Below are 16546 nucleotides of genomic sequence, written 5' to 3' on the forward strand. Positions count from 1 at the left end.
AGCCAAAATCACTGAAATCTAAGAAAAAGAGGCATAATTTGTTTAGTATGCATATTTCACAACAGATAATTAAAACAATTTAGATACTTTGCATGGGAAAAAATCTGTATAGGCACTAAGTTAGGTTTGGCAACTGTCCAAACAAGGTCAGATTGTTGTTTCTCCAAACTCTCTATGATACCAATTGTTGCCAGATTAGTTGCTCTTTCCCCATTCTCCTGGAAGTGAAAATGACTAAACTCTTTCCTATATTTTTATTCTTAAGAATATTTTTACTCTAAGAACATTTTGTTTATAATATTTTCTTTCAAAATCAATCAGTAAATGTACAGTGATTGATTCCTAACAAATGTAAAAGGTATTCTTTTTTTCTTGTTAATCCTCTCATTTTATTTTTTTTAGGGGAAAACACTCAGATACAGCCCAAAGCCTAGCAGAATAATTCCACCCCTTTGGTCTGCTTGAAAAATATATGCTGTTTTGACAAGGTAGATCTAGTGCCTGTATTAATATTCCCCACTAAGATCAAGACAGGAATTGAAAAATTTGGTGAATTGCAATAGTGACGAATATCTGTAGCTCACCCTCAGTTTGGTGAATATTTAGCCTCTTACGAATTAGGTAAAGAGTCTACAGTAAAATAGATGCTCTAAGCCCACTACAGTACAATGTGTACTACAATTAAAAATTATATATTGTGATTCGGCAGCTTGCCATCTATTTTCAATATCATTATTTTGTAGAGCTGCAGGAGCTTCAAAAATAGAGAAAAAGTGAGAGCTATAAGCTTTATGTGGCCTGTACAAATAGTCCTCAACTTACAACCATTCATTTAATGACCATAGTTACAACTGCATTGAAAAAAGTGAGTTATGACCGTTTTCACACTTACAACCATTACAGCATCCCCACATAATCAAAATTTGGATGCTTGGCAACTGATTCATATGATGGTTGCAGTGTCCTTTGGTCATGTGATCTCCTTTTGTAATCTTCTAATAAGCAAAGTTAATTGAAAGGCCAGATTCACTTACAGTAAAAACCATGTTACTAACTTAACAGCTGCAGTGATTCACTTAACAACTGTTTTGCTTAGCAACATAACTTTTGGCCTCAATTGTGGTTGTAAGTCAAGGACTACCTATATACTACCTTTCCTATCCTTCCTTATTTTAAATGCATAGGAATTTTTTTCCAAATAATCAATCCCCCCATCTGTGAGAGTGATATCAAATTCGGTTTATAGTCTACCTATATTTTCAGAAAGGAGTCGGGTAATCCAGATAACTAAATAATAGAGTCAATTTTCAAACTATTTGGCCACAGGGGTTCCTATATCTGCCAAAGATATATGTCAGTTTTGGAAAATATCATCTTATTCCTTCACTAAATTGGCTCTAAGCATAATTCCAGCAATCTCTGTGACTGTAAAAATAATTCTAGCCTCTTTTTTTTTTTACCTCAGATGCCTCTCTGAAAGAATGATATTGCTGTGATTTATGTGATTTTTGTGGTGTGATGGCATAATCTGATGGAATCAAAACACTCATAGCTTCTTGGCAAAGAGATTTTCATAATTCATCTCACATTGGTTGACCTGAGGTATGAACATTTAAATTTAAGCATTGTTTTCTGCAGGCATCTGGATTCATTATTAAGTAGCAGTGTGTCCAACAAATTAGTCAATATTTCAGAGATATTTATAATATGATGGATATTTTCTTTACTCTCTGACTGGGGCTCTTTGGGCATATGCTTGAATTATTAAAAAAAATAGTTGAATAATCAAGTTTGCCTTTATTGTATGGTTCTTAAGACTCCTGAGCTACTATTTTAATAAAAAAATATTATGTAAAGTGAAATGTGTTGGCATGGCAAGCTGGGCCATTTAAAATAATTGATTTTTGCCTTGCTATGACTTGATCGCTAGAAACCTATTTTCAAATCCATCTCCTTCAGCAAAGAGAATGTGACAAGCTGAATCAGGAAGTCACTGACAATCTACCGTACTTGCAAGAAGATGCATTGGGACATTTTGCTCAGATTAGCAAATTCCTGGGATTCTTCAGTACTTTCGTGTCTCTGAGCCCTAGAATTCAGGTATAGCAACAAAAAGAGAAAAAGAAACTCAGCTTCTTACCTGCTGTTCCTACTATTACAACCAGACAGAAGAAGCAATATGTGCATCCAGCAGCAGCAGAAGTACAAACTAGATGCAATTTTTAGAAATGATAGCGAGCAGGACAGAACAGAGGGCACCCAGGATCTGCAGATTTGACCCCATTTCATTCCTAGGTGGTTCGAATCCCTTGAAAATATAGTAAAACCTCCATAGTTGACCACCTCCCAACATTGATCATCTCCCTAAATTGCCCTAACTTTCGTAGACCGGACATACACTATATGTACACAATAGAAAATCAACTTCTCTATATTGACTGCCTCCATAAATTGTATCTTGACCATCTGGACCTTGATACATGGTATTAATTTACTCTCTATAACTTGACCAATCGAGTCCAGTCTGCACCAAGGGCAAGAAGAGTGAAATGCAGAATTGGTAGCAATGAATTTCTTTCAAGAAGAATATCAAAGAATACAGTATTTTTTACTTTGATTTTGGCAGTGAAGATGATGACACCTTTAATGCTGCCTTGTTGTGAGGGGTGACAAATGAAAGAGTGGAAAATTTGCTAAAAAAAACTGTTCACAATTCTGTTGTATGCTAGCTTAACTGGAGAGAAGGTAAATCGGTAATCGGTAAATCGGCAAAGCCATGCTCATTCAAGAACCTGCAGTCCAAACACCTTCCCCGTCACCTGGAAATCTAACAAATCTGCATGGATGACTGGTGCCCTATTTGAGGAGTGGATAAGAGGTATTGACAGAGAAAGGAAGAAGAAGAAACTGTCCATTCTCCTTGTAGTGGACAATTGTTCTAGCCATCACCAAGCCAGTCCCTTGGGTGGTCAACTTTCAGATATTTTACTGTACCTTGCTAATATTTTTGAAGGGCTTGTCTTCGTGATATTACCTTTGTCTCATCATCAGACCATTGTACTAAATTTATATTTAGTAACTGTTCTAAAGAAGTATTTTCTCCCTTCCTTCTTCCCCTAAAAATCTCCAAACAGACTTCCACTATGAATAGCCTACAATGTCTTCTTGATGGCATTGGCAATAATGCAATAATGGTCACTTTTTAGACTGTTGTAGGCACATTCCCTACCATCTGGTCACTTAACTGTCCTGTTTGCCCATTCTCTTAGGTTGCTAAAGAGACCAGATACCATGTCACGCATGTCACTGCCAAGGATGCCTGACTAGATAGTATGTGAGCACCTTAAAAACATGGGTTTAGCATCTTCTAGAACAGGGCTTTTCAACCAGTGGTACGGGTACCACCTGTGGTACATTGGCACCTGGCAGGTGGTATGCGACCATCCTAGAAAAGTGGTAGCAGGGGAGGGGAATAAGCTGAACCGGTGGCAGCACTGCACAAGCCTGAGTGAGAGATGGCTGGAGCTGCAGGGCTGTCAGGGCTCAGCAGAAGTGCCAGGATCAGCACCAGGCTCCAGATGGAGCTCTCTAGAAGAGCACTAGCTCTGTTTTTAAACATATTATTTAGCAAGTCTTTTGAAAAATATTTAGATATTTCTTTTTTAAAAGAATTGTTGCTCTGGTCAATTCAACTGGGAAAGAAAAGCCTGATTCTGCCAGCTATGTGTTGCTGGCTCTGTCACTAATGAGGGCAGTTCAGTTTTACTACTGCTTCTGCCAATAAGGGGTTTCATGCATCTCTATCTTTTACTTTTTTATTTCTTTTTGTCTCTACCAATGCCATTTGGTGTATTCCAGAGTGGTATCAGCTGCAGACAACCTTGCTAACACTGACATTCCTTTGAGCAGGTATGGATCTGAAATTTATGGGATCTAGGATGACACTAATGAGAAGTTTTGTCTGATTAGAATCATGGCCTGAGTGACAGGTGCAGAGAGTAAGGATGCTGATGTTAACAGAGATATGTAAGTGCCATTGGCAGAACAACAAGGAGTAATACAACTTGTAAGTCAGAACACAGACATATATTCAGAAGAGATTCACACAGATACCTCTCTAATTCACTGAAGTAATAGGATGAAGTACAATATAATCAGACTTGTAATATTTTGTTATTATAGCCAATCTCAACACACACAAAAATCTAGTTTTGTTTTTTGATCTATTCCATATATTTTGAGCTTATTTGTCCTTTCCTTTGGGTTATGTGATCATACATTGGTTTAATTCCATTTTTAGAACCCTCTGCAAGTTCCACATTCCAAATTATTAGCATAGTTTTATTGCTATTTTTTATTTTATTCAAAATATTTTATGCTATTCTTGATTCAGTTAAGACTTTCCAGACCATGAACAATCAAATATCATAATCAATAGTCATTGTCAATGTCAATGGAACAGCCGTTGTCAGTAATGACAGTGACTGTTCTAACATATGCCAGCAAAACATGGACACTAACCTCACAATCGATACAAAACTACTAGTTGTATAAACAGCCATGAAAAGATACATGTTTGGCATTACAAGACAAGGTAGAAAAACCTGCACATAGATTAGAGAACAAACAAAAGTATGCAATATAATCAAGAGAGTAAAAGAATAAAAATGGAAATGTACTGGTCACATAGCAAAAAGAACTGATGGTAGGTGGACTAAGGCAGTTATAGAATGGATTCCACTTGATAAAAAGCATTCACAAAAGAGATCTAAAACAAGATGGATTGACAACATCAGCAAGTATTGCGGGCCCAATTGGCAAAAGTGCAGAAGAAGCCTTCATCCTGCAGTGGATAGATAACGGTTAGAATGATGGTAAATGACAATGATACAAAAACAAAAGCAAAATTTCTCGCTAGTTAAGCTCAATTCATGATGACTGTGTTGTTTGCTTGGAAACAGTATAGAAGTAGTTTCTTATTGCCTTTTGGGGGGATTTTTTTTTTAAAAAAATTCCAATCTAGCCATCAGCTCCAGTATTTCTTTGCGGTTTCCCATCCAAGTACTAATCTGTCTGATCTTGCTTAGCATTTTCAAGATCAGCCACAATTGTTTAAAATTTCTTTATGCTTAAAACATACAAAATTGAGTTATCAGATAATTTTATGTCCATAACAACTAGAGATCTAATAGCCATATTGTTTTTCCTGCTTTGAAGAAAACAATAACCCAATCTGGATTGGTTCCTACACACATAGAATGAGGAAATCTAATTTTCCCCTCAAAACCCTTGACGTAAATGGTGCACACACACACACACATGCAGACAAAGATTTTAAAACATGGGCTCCAAAGAGGTTTTTTTTTCCAAATAAGAAAAATCACACAGATGCAATAGTAGATTATTTTTTAAATGTAAGTCCTATGTAAAATATTAAGCTCCATCCATTACGAGGGCAGTGGTCCTGATCTGGATTGGGCCATTGTTGTTGTCACAATTAAATAAATAAAATGAAAATGGAAGGCAACCAAGATTTGGTCCCAAAGTAGTGCTCCCTTATTCAGATGAACAATATTTGACAGCAGAAAGACTGCAAAACATCATCTTACTCATTCTTCATAAAATTTCAACGTTTGGCACCATTGGCCATCCTACACAGCTGGTCCAGCAAAGTATTCTGGATATATGAAAATATGGTGCTAAAGTGGCTTCACTCCAAGCTGAAGAATCAGTCTGATTTTGAATTTTTCCCTTCTTTTGCTTCATGATATTATTTTGTTGTATATTTTTACCTCAACTAAAATGAGGCTGTTTAATCCTGATAAACACCATCCTTCAGAGCCATTTTATTTTGTAAAGAAAGAAAGAAAAAGAAGCATTGGATAATGAATGCTGGAAAACACTTATTTTTCAGATTGTATGCAAAAATTTGAGAAATGAAAGCACTGATATAGTAACTGAAGTCTGTTTTTTCAGCCTCATTTATCCAAAACCCAACTGGTTTTTCCTGAACTTATCCCTTACAAGTGTCATTCCAGCTTTTTATCTAACCCTCAGTATGCTTTAGGCTGTTAGGAGATAAGCCCCTTCACCCATTTAGATAGAGGACCAACCCTCCCCACAACTATCATTCCTTGTGTAGCTCTCCAACATTATTAGGTTGCTTGTGTTGACAAGAGCAAAGGTTCACGCTGTTAAAATGGAGGCCTGGAATGTTCACAACTTCTCCTGTCAATGAGGATTGTCTTCGCCTGTTCTTGTTTGTCTATCCAGGCCGCACACAGCGAGAGCAATAAACAGCACTGAACCCCCAGTTTGAAGGCTTTAGCTTGAAGGGCAGAGACAGGGCAATTGCTCTCGAGGAAGAAGATAAATGCCTTTGACCAGTTTGGTAAAACTGCCTGTCCTGTGCTGCTTCGTTAGTTGGCTCAAGCCTGTGGCTAAACAACATGTAGATGTTTGCTCTACATATGGCTGAACAATATGTAGATGTTGGGAGATTTCGATTGATCCAGAATAGCTGATACTTCAGCAACTGAATGAAGCCCCTTTTACAGATGTAGATTCAGGCCACAGCAGCACTTTATTAATATAATCTGTTTGTTTGAAGAGTGATGCAAAGAACTTGTTCCATCCCAAACATTGGACATTGTACTACAGTACTGTGCTTTTAAACAGCGTCTCTAAATATTTTCCTCCTCCCTCCCTCCCTCCATGTAACAAATGAATGTGGTTTTACTTGGTATATTTATTCTGGTTACTGAAATGTCTGAATAGTGAAAACCAAATGTCGGACCCATGGCAATCTATTCTTTTTTCAAAGGTGGTATGCGATGCCATGTCTATTAAAATGTCACTTATTTTTAGCAGTAAGAGAGGGACAGCTATATTAGTGTTAACTACAATTGTGATAAAGGAAATAATTAACATACCAAAACAAGAGATACATGAGAAGGCTTTGAAGAAGAAGTAAGAACTTTTGATTAAACATGAGTGAAACAAATAAACATAATCAATGATTCAGAGTCTAGGTCTTTGGAAGTTGAGCTGAGAAGGCAGAACTGCAGGAACACTTTCTGAAAATCATCACTGAGTAGCAGAAAAGCTACTTAAAGTTTACATGTTATCTATTTGTTTTTCTGCGGTTATAAGCTGCTGTAATCACAAACAACTCAGAGTGGTATATATCACAACCTCCAGAAGTCAAGATTAAAACACATAAATTCCATAAAATCAACATCATTATGGAGATGTGGAATCTGGCCTGGTCTGGCCATCAGTCAAAAGGGAGCAATCTTGCCTCTTCTTGCTCAAAATAAACTGGAGGAGCTGAAGGCAGACATGCTTTGGATCCTGTCATTGGTTAGTGACCTAAGTGCTACTGAACCATGTGGCTTTGGGTAGTTTATTTGTATAAGCGTTATTACTGGTCATATGAAGCCATGCTTAGACAACCTCCTTCAAATGAGAATACATTGATAATTGAGATGTTGGCTGCAATGAAACACTTGCTTACTTATTTATTTGGTATATTAATGCTCTACCAAAGGTCCACCTATTTTCATATGTGGTGGACTTGTAGAAATATAAAAGCTTTTTGGATTAAAATTTGGTGGAACATTCAAAAGATTTTTAAGAGAAAGATAAAGTTTTCTCCACAATTGTTTTTATTGGGTATTGTTGTAGATTGTGATACTAAAGAAACCAATCTGATGTTGAATTTGATAACAGCATACTGGAAGAAGGATAGTTTGCCTACTATAGAAGAATGGGTACTTAAAGTATCGAATCTTGCAGAAATGTCTAAGATTTCTGCTTATTTGAAGGATCATTAACAAGAAAGATATATTTCAGTTTGGAGAAGATGGATAGATTATATTCAGAACAAATATGGGACTAAAAAGTTCCATTTAGCTTATGAGTAGATTTTAGAGGGATATTGTTATTAATTTTAGTACTAGTATTGATTAAGTTATTATTATTAGGTTTTTAATAATTTGAATGTATCTATGTTAAAGGGGAGTTAAAGCACATTATGAATTTGGTTCATTTTATAATGGATAATTTTAGTTAGAATATGATTATATGATTATATAGATATGATATATCTATAACCCTGTATTCAGCTCTGGGAAGTGGGGGAATGGGGGTGGTTTGGGGTGGGTGGGTTTTGGGGATATGTATTGTAAAAATTTTTTTGTAAAACTCTTTAATAAAAAAATGCTCTACCAAAGGTACCCTAAAAGAATAAAATAGATAAAAGGAAAATAAAATCACAATCTATGGTGGGAAGTCAACCCCCCCAGAGAAGGAAATATTAAAGAGGCAGAAAAGCATGTCCAGTTTTTCTTAATAGCCACAAGTCTCCCTCATCTAAACAGGAAGAGGAAGGGTGTTGGATATGTTTGCCACATTGAGTTATGTATAAACATAATAAATATGGGAAATAAATAATAAAGGGAGAAAGTTACATGGTGCTGGAAACATGAAGGGCATTGAAGTAGGTACTTAGAGGCACCACTTTGCCTGTATCTGTTATAAGTCATAGGAGGACCTTCCAACTGAAAGGAAGAATATAATTATTGGAAACAAAGGAATAAGGCTAAATACTCCTTTAACAGTTCTGAGAATAAGTGCAGACAAAAGAAGATTTAAATAGTCACTGGTAGAATATATATATAACTTAGCAGTTAGCACAACTTAGTAATCACAGCAGTTAGCACTATTTAGCAGTCACAACAATTTGTATTTACCACATGGAATAAAGTGTTGCTAGACTATTGCTTAAACTGTTTCACAACCATAGGGAAGCCCCAAAGGTGCTTTTTCAAGAGGCAACTGGACTTTCTTGTCCAGTTGCCTCTTGAAAAAGCACCTTTGGGACAATCATGACCCTGGATGACTGAGAATCTCCATAGGCAACCAATGGGAAGATGTCAGTCTGCAAATTTCATAGAGCTCTAGTGTTTCAATTGGAAAATGGGACTTAATTTTTTTTATTACACTGCAGTTAGGCTGGAAAGAAATCAATCTAGTTGATTTCTGATCCTAAACTGGTGCAAAGCCATGTGTGGAAGTGCTTGTATTTCATGTTTAACACCTAAGACAAGGGTATCTACTCTGAATTCCAGTTTTCTTCTCTGTTTATTGTATATTTGTTTGGACTACTGGTTTTTGCCAAGATGAGAACTGGCTGTCGCAGCTTTGGCAGCTTCATGAAAAACAGCTATTTTCTCCTGGCAACAGCTTATGTAATGCATAATTTTCTCCTCATCTTAGCTGAAGGACTAATCACATAAGGAGCGACCCCAGCAAAGCTATGCCTCTAACTTAAACCCTACTATGCATGTTTTAGCATTTGGGTATCTGAAGGGGAGCTACTCAATTACAATATGACGAGGGGTCCTGTTCATGCTGGGAACGTAATTGCATGGAAAACTACACATGTGTAACTGCTGGCATATGGACTTTCTCCATGCATAGAGGTTTGGGTGTGTGTGTGCAAGAAATAGAATATACAACCAATCTTATAGTGCAAGTGTCCAATTGTTACATGAGCATCCTTTTGTGTAAAATAGGTTCCTTAGAATTAGACTGGAGAAGCATCTGGAAAGTACTCTTTGGAGAACATGGACATTCTAGAAATGTAGATAATGAAGTATAGATACTGGTTATTGTAAAAACTTCCTATTTAATATTTATTAAAATAATTTCTTAAAATGGCATGTTAGATAGAGAATACAGTAAGGGGGATATTCAGTGAGACCCTGTTACCTATGAATTTCACACATTATTCCAGCTATGCTTGTGCATAATAATGCAGCCAAAATTTTATGAATGGCCAAAAACAAAATATGAAGTTTATACCTTCCACACCTCAGCATCTTCCAGATGTGTTTGGCATGCAATTCAAATGGACGATAAAGAGGAGGACATCAGGTGGGGAAATCTGATCCAGAGTCAGTGATTTTTCTGCAACTTTGTTGCTTAAAAAAATTAAGGGCCCATCCTGACCAAGAGCTTTACTTGAGTTTTCTGAGATTTCTAGAAGAAAGTTCTTGCCATAATCCAAAATCTCTAAGCTCTCTGATAACCGATATTTCAGAAGCTCAGTCACTGCTGAGTAAATATGAAGCAGATACAATATTTTCCTGGTATCAGATCTACACAGCCCTTTACGTTCTGCTTTCTATAATTACAGGATGTTCATTTTTTGATATACGGTAGCTAGCCCTGATGGCTATTAAGTGACTGCAATGACCAATACCACATCTCTTTCTGGTCTGCTACTATTTATAATGGAAACCAGTTGTTTCTCTCAAGCTCATAATCAATACAGCACTCATCCTGAGTCAAGTAGGGCTAAACATTTGCTTAGAGAAGCCATGTAAAAGTGGTGATAAGCAGAGGCTATTTGCAGAGTGTTTTCTGTGATGCTGCTTGAACAGTAGATAAACCGTTCAAATTCCTCAGAGCAAATGGAGAATGAGAGTGTTTGGGAGAGAGAAGATTGGATTTTTAAATCCCAGAATGAGTCAGACAATCAAATTAAATGCTCTATGTTGTCCTCTTCGGATCACATCCCAATTTCTTTGTTTACTAATCCCTACAGCTATATCACTTTAAGAAGGAGAAGACTGCCACTTCTTTTGGCGATTAATCAGCAGCATATCATTACCTTTGCTGAGACAATGAAGTGGTTCATCTCTGCTGTTAAAAGTGCTAGTTATGGCCTATGGCTATGCCTTCTTTTATAAGCCAAGGTGCTTCTCCACATTTAAAAGGTTCTGCTTGTGGAAACTGATGTTAAACAGGTTGCCCATTCCATGGATGAATCTGTCAGCATTGTGTTAGGAATTGTGCTAGGAAATGAGAAATGTGTAGAGTAGATTACTGTCTGGGGATATGTCTTCTGTGAGGCTATCCTTGAGCATGGTACAGAACTGCAACTGGTTCTGAATGTCTATGTTAAAAACAACTATGGATGTTCCTAATGTTATTTTAAGAGTATAAGGCCCTAAACAGATCAGGGTCCGATAAACTAAGAAACTGCCTTATCTCATACCATCTTTTCTCTTTTTACATTCTGTAGAGTATGTCAATGGTCAACTAATATTTACATAGAAATAATGTTGAGGAAAATAATTTCTGTTGTGATTCAAACTTCATAAAATAATCCTTCCACTGAGATCAGGTGTGCTTTCACCATGAAGAGTTTCTCTTGAGATTTCTTGGTCTAAACATTTTAGACACTCAGCATAGTCCACTGTCACAAGTGATTTCAAATGATCATGTACTGCCACTTCCTTTTTAACTGATACATTTAATTGTATTTTGAATGATTTTGTTATTAAAAACTGAAGTTTTCAATGAAAATGGAACATAAAGGAAAATTTCCTTCAGATAGCTATCTTTTCTTAGCTGATTGAAACCCCTTTTTACCTCAAATGATGAGGAAAAAATATGCAGTAATGGTACCATATATCAGTTCTTGACTTAGAACCATTTGTTTAATCACTATTCAAAGTTATGACGGGGTTGAAAAAAGTGACTTAAAACTCTTCGTCATACTTCTTAGTCAGTTTCCAACATGCAAAAGTCAATGGGGGAAGCTACATTCACTTAATGACCATGTGATTTCTTAACAACCATAGCAAAATGGTTATAAAACCCCACATGACCTATTTAATGACCACATCACTTAGCAACAGAAGTTCTGATCGCAGCTGTGGTCATAAGTCAAGGACTGAAAGAACGGCACAAGGAAAGTCTTAGATACCAGAGCTATTACAGCCTGAAGTGAAGGGTGTTTCTTCCTTCACAAAGTAGCAGATGATCTGCTGATGTTAGCCCGTCCAGCCAACACAGACAAGAGTATTCATGCATAAATGGGAAAAGAAACATCCCAGAGTTCAAATTTATAATGGGAGAAAGATGGAGGCTAATTTCATCCATTTCTGCCACACACACACCCAAAAACATACAGTAGTTGCTATCCCATTCTGTCAATAAGGCAAATATGTTATATATCATAGATATGCTGAAAATGCCAGGGGATACATGTTTATATTCATCTCATACTCATGTTTCAGTGATCCAAAACTCAGAAAGTTAAAAGCTCTTCTTTTAAATATATCCATCAAATGCCTAGTGGACCAACAAGTAATTATGAATCTCAGTAATACACACTGAGATAATGATTTCAAGAAAATAACAAGTGGTTATTAGAATAGTAGAAACCTGTTTTACTTAAAGGAGATCCAAAATTAAATTCCAGTATTTTCTAAAGGTAGTGTTGGGGGTGGGGAACATCTACACAAAACCTTGGATATCCATTGCCACCAGTTTTGGTTAGTATACAAAGATCAGTGGTTCGATCTGTATTAAGATCTGTATTATATTTCTTTTTATATTTTGATGCTTCATGGATTCTGCAACTCCAGCTGTTAAAACCTGTCATGAAAATGCCATTGCACTGCACTTTGGATGTGTGTACAGAATTGATTTTTGATTATGCGCCATATCAACAGTTAGCAGCCATATAGATTTTCTCTAGTCTATGTTGTTTGTTTGTACACCGCCCTGAGTCCTTCGGGAGAAGGGCGGTATAAAAATTTAATAAATAAATAAATAAATAAATAAAATAGAAGGGACATTTAAAAAAGGGGGCAAGCCATGTATTACAATAGCATGACAATGCTTTCATTACATTAATGGGTTTTACTACCCATTGTAGACACCACTGGGTAAGTAAATGAAGAATAGGGTAACAATAGAAATTTATCCCAAAAGTAGAACTTTAAATGGAGCCACTTGTTTCTTTTCTTTTACAAATCATTGTTTGCATTTCTCATTAAGTAATCATTTTCAAAGAGCCAGCTTGATGTAGTAGTTAAGGCTGGAAACCCGAAGACTGAGAGTTCTAGTCCCACCTTAGGGACGAAACCAGATGGATGAACTTGGGCCAGTCACTTTCTCTCAGCCCTAGGAAGGAGGAAATGGCAAACCACTTCTGAAAAACCTGATAGAACAGAAGGAAAAAAATATTTTTCAGATTTTTGAAGAAAATCATAATCATGACTCTTTTCCTCTCACAACAGCATCCCAAGATAGATTAGCCTGCAAGATATTGCCTGGTCCCATTTCATGCTTGAGTTAATCTGAATTAATTACCTTTTCCTAATTTACAATATTGCTTCCCATTTAAGAAGTGGAGATTGTTGTTGCTGTGGGTCTTGTCTTACACTATATGCAGACAGCAACTTGTGCTAATAAAAGTGTGTAATGGGTTAGCACTGATGCTGTTACCTAGTTTGGGTAATGAAACATCTGATAGAAAATAACCAAGCTCAGAGAACACCAAGGATCCTTCAAAAGTGTGCAATATTTAAAATTAGCTGGAGAGGATACTACTGAATTCATTATTTATCCTTGCCCAGAAATGTGCACTGTAAGCCAACAACAAATTTATGTCTCTGCCTACCCTCTGTCCTCAGAAGGACTCTCTAAGCAGCTCATCATTTAACATAAGTTTACAGTTAAAACAAATAAAGTAAGATTGTAACAACAGAACTTAAAGTCCCCAATAGACACCTCTGAGCTTTAAAAGAATTGGCTGTGAGCCTAGCCATTATCCCTGCCAAATTCTCAGACTTCAGCTTTGGAGACCCTCCAAATAGGCCCTTGAGTGAAATACTAAGTACCAAAGAAGATCATATTCCCAAGTTTGATTTCTTCTTTTAAATATATTCCATACTTTCAAAACCCACCTCTTTATGAAATTTGGAGAATCCAAGTTGTCGGCCTTCAAGTAGAGCTGAAAGGGTACAGTTATTAAAGTGCTGGATTGGGAAGAAAAGAGCCATAGAATTTAATAGTTAACTTTGAGCTAGTCACCGGCTCTCAGCTCAGCCTACCTTGCAGAATTAATGTTGTACACATGAAGGGTTCCCCATTTAAGCTTTCTTAACATTCTTAGTGAAATACATACATATATACATGCAATACGTAATTTAAATAAATAATGCTATATGCTTGCACACTAAAATAAAACTTTGTAAATGGAGACATTTGTTCAATGGAATAAAGAATACAGGATTTGTTTATCATTTCTCAATGGAGACACAGATTCCATGAGCATGATATGGGGGGTGGGGGGTGGGTGGGAGTGATGAAATGTGTATTATTTTACAAAAACTGCCACTTGCAGACTTGCATCCTGACATAAGTGCACACCCATCATCATTTTGCTCCAGACACTTATAAGGCATGAAAGCTGGCTAGCGCAGTCACTTGTTCAGCCCGACGTACCTCACAGGGTTGCTGTGGGGAAAATAGAAGGAGGAAAAAGTATTAGATATGTCTGTTGCCTTCCATTATTTATAAAACAATAAAAGTAGGATAAAAATCTAATAAATTTTTATGTCATAATCCACTGGAAATGCTGGGACTCGTGTATACTTCCTATTTCCCCTGCCTATTAAATGTCATGGGAGATGCATCACAGTCCTCCTGTCCTTCACCTCTGCTGCAACATTTTAAATTTTGCCTGCAAGGGAGAGAACTATAAAGGTAAAGGTAAAGGTTCCCCCGCACATGCGTGCTAGTCGTTTCCAACTCTAGGGGCCGGTGCTCATCTCTGTTTCAAAGCCGAAGAGCCAGTGCTTGTCCGAGGACATCTCTGTGGTCATGTGGCCAGCATAACTAGACACCAAAGGCGCACAGAACGCTGTTACCTTCCCACTGTAGTGGTCCCTATTTTTCAACTTGCATTTTTACGTGCTTTCTAACTACTAGGTTGGCAGAAGCTGGGAGGAGTAACAGGCGCTCACTCTGTTACGCGGCACCTGGGATTCAACCCACCAAACTGCCGACCTTCTGATTGACAAGCTCAGTGTCCTAACCCACTGAGCCACGGCATCCCTTGAGAGAACTATAAAACAAAAATAAAAAGCAGTATTGTTTGGCTCGTTTAATCTCATTACAGAAGATGGTGGGGTTTTTTTTATCAATAAGAGATTGGGATAATAGAATTCTCTTTGCCAGAAGACAATATTACAGAATACAGAATATCGGGCTTGGAAGGAACCTTGGAAGTCTTCTAATCAAACCACCTGCTTAAACAGGAGGCCCTATACCAGGGGTAGGCAACCTTGGCTCTTTTATGACTCATGGACTTCAACTCCCAGAATTCCTGAGTCAGCTATGCTGACTCAGGAATTCTGGGAGTTGAAGTCCATGAGTCATAAAAGAGCCGAGATTGCCTACCCCTGCCCTATACAATTCCAGACAAATGGACAAATATTGCTTCACCTTTACTGCTACATTCAGTTAACTTTGCCCTGCAGCCTTTTATTATTAGCAGCTTCCATATTCAGAGGAGGTTAGAAACCAGAATCCATTTCCTGTCATTAGACTTCTCACTTGCATTAGTGTGCTAAATTACTTTAACAGAAGGAGATTCACAAGTGAAAAGAACTTGGCCAATGCAGACAATTTTTCTTAAGCTAAAATTCTTTTCCTATTTCTTATCAATGACAAATCTTTTTGCAGTGGTTCTACAACTCTGGATACAAAATGGGCTCAGACATATTTGCCAAGTGAAAGACGGAAGTATTGAAGCAGAAACAGGAAATGTGGCCATTTTGCTCATAAGAAAAAAAACATATGCATATGTGAGCTGGTTAAATATTAAGCAAAATTAAGGCCAAAAAATGTATGCAAATCTTTGAGCTTTTGATAATTCTTTGTTGTGCGTGGTAGTAAATAACAAGCAAAGAAGGAGAAAATAAATAAAGCAGGAACTTGCATTTAAGTCTGCAGCAATTAACCCCCAACTGCTAGAATAAAGAAATGAATAATGCCTGGTCCCCATTTTTGAAAGTAAAAAATCCTACTATTAGTTGACACCTGTCTTCATCTATTGGCAAAATACCAAAATTCTTAAGTAGTTCAGTTGGGTATTCCAGGTTCCTTCAGATCTATATAACATATCAAGGGCGCAGGAAGCAATATAATCCCAGTCTAAACTAATGTTGGTCAGCCATGGCCAATTTGAAAATAGTGATTTGACCAGCTAGATTAATATGCAGCTAATAAACTGCTAAGCTGGCACTTCTGTGCTGTTTCAGCTATACTCCTCTCACAATATACCAAGACTTGAATCTAGAAGCAAATATTGTTTTAATAAAACGGTTGAAGATTATTCTAATAAAGATTATTTACATCATTCATTTCTGTGCTTCAAACAAACCTTTATTTGTTTAGTTATGAATTTATTTTATATTTCTTTTTCCCCATCCTCTTAGGAGAACGGAGTCTAAGAATGACAATATCATGAATATAAAGTGAGATCATCAAAGCAAGAACATTAAACACTAGTTTGAGATAGTGAATATACAAATTGAATAAATAGATAAATAAAAAATTAAATAAGTAGCATAAATACAACCAACGCCAAGCAAAATAAAAATAACATGCAGGAAATTCTAAAGGGGGGAGGGGAATTCTCTATAATCATTCATTATTTAAGAAAACACGAAGTTTG

This window comes from Vipera ursinii (genome assembly GCF_947247035.1).
Source record: "Vipera ursinii genome assembly, chromosome: 1".
Classification (NCBI taxonomy): domain Eukaryota; kingdom Metazoa; phylum Chordata; class Lepidosauria; order Squamata; family Viperidae; genus Vipera; species Vipera ursinii.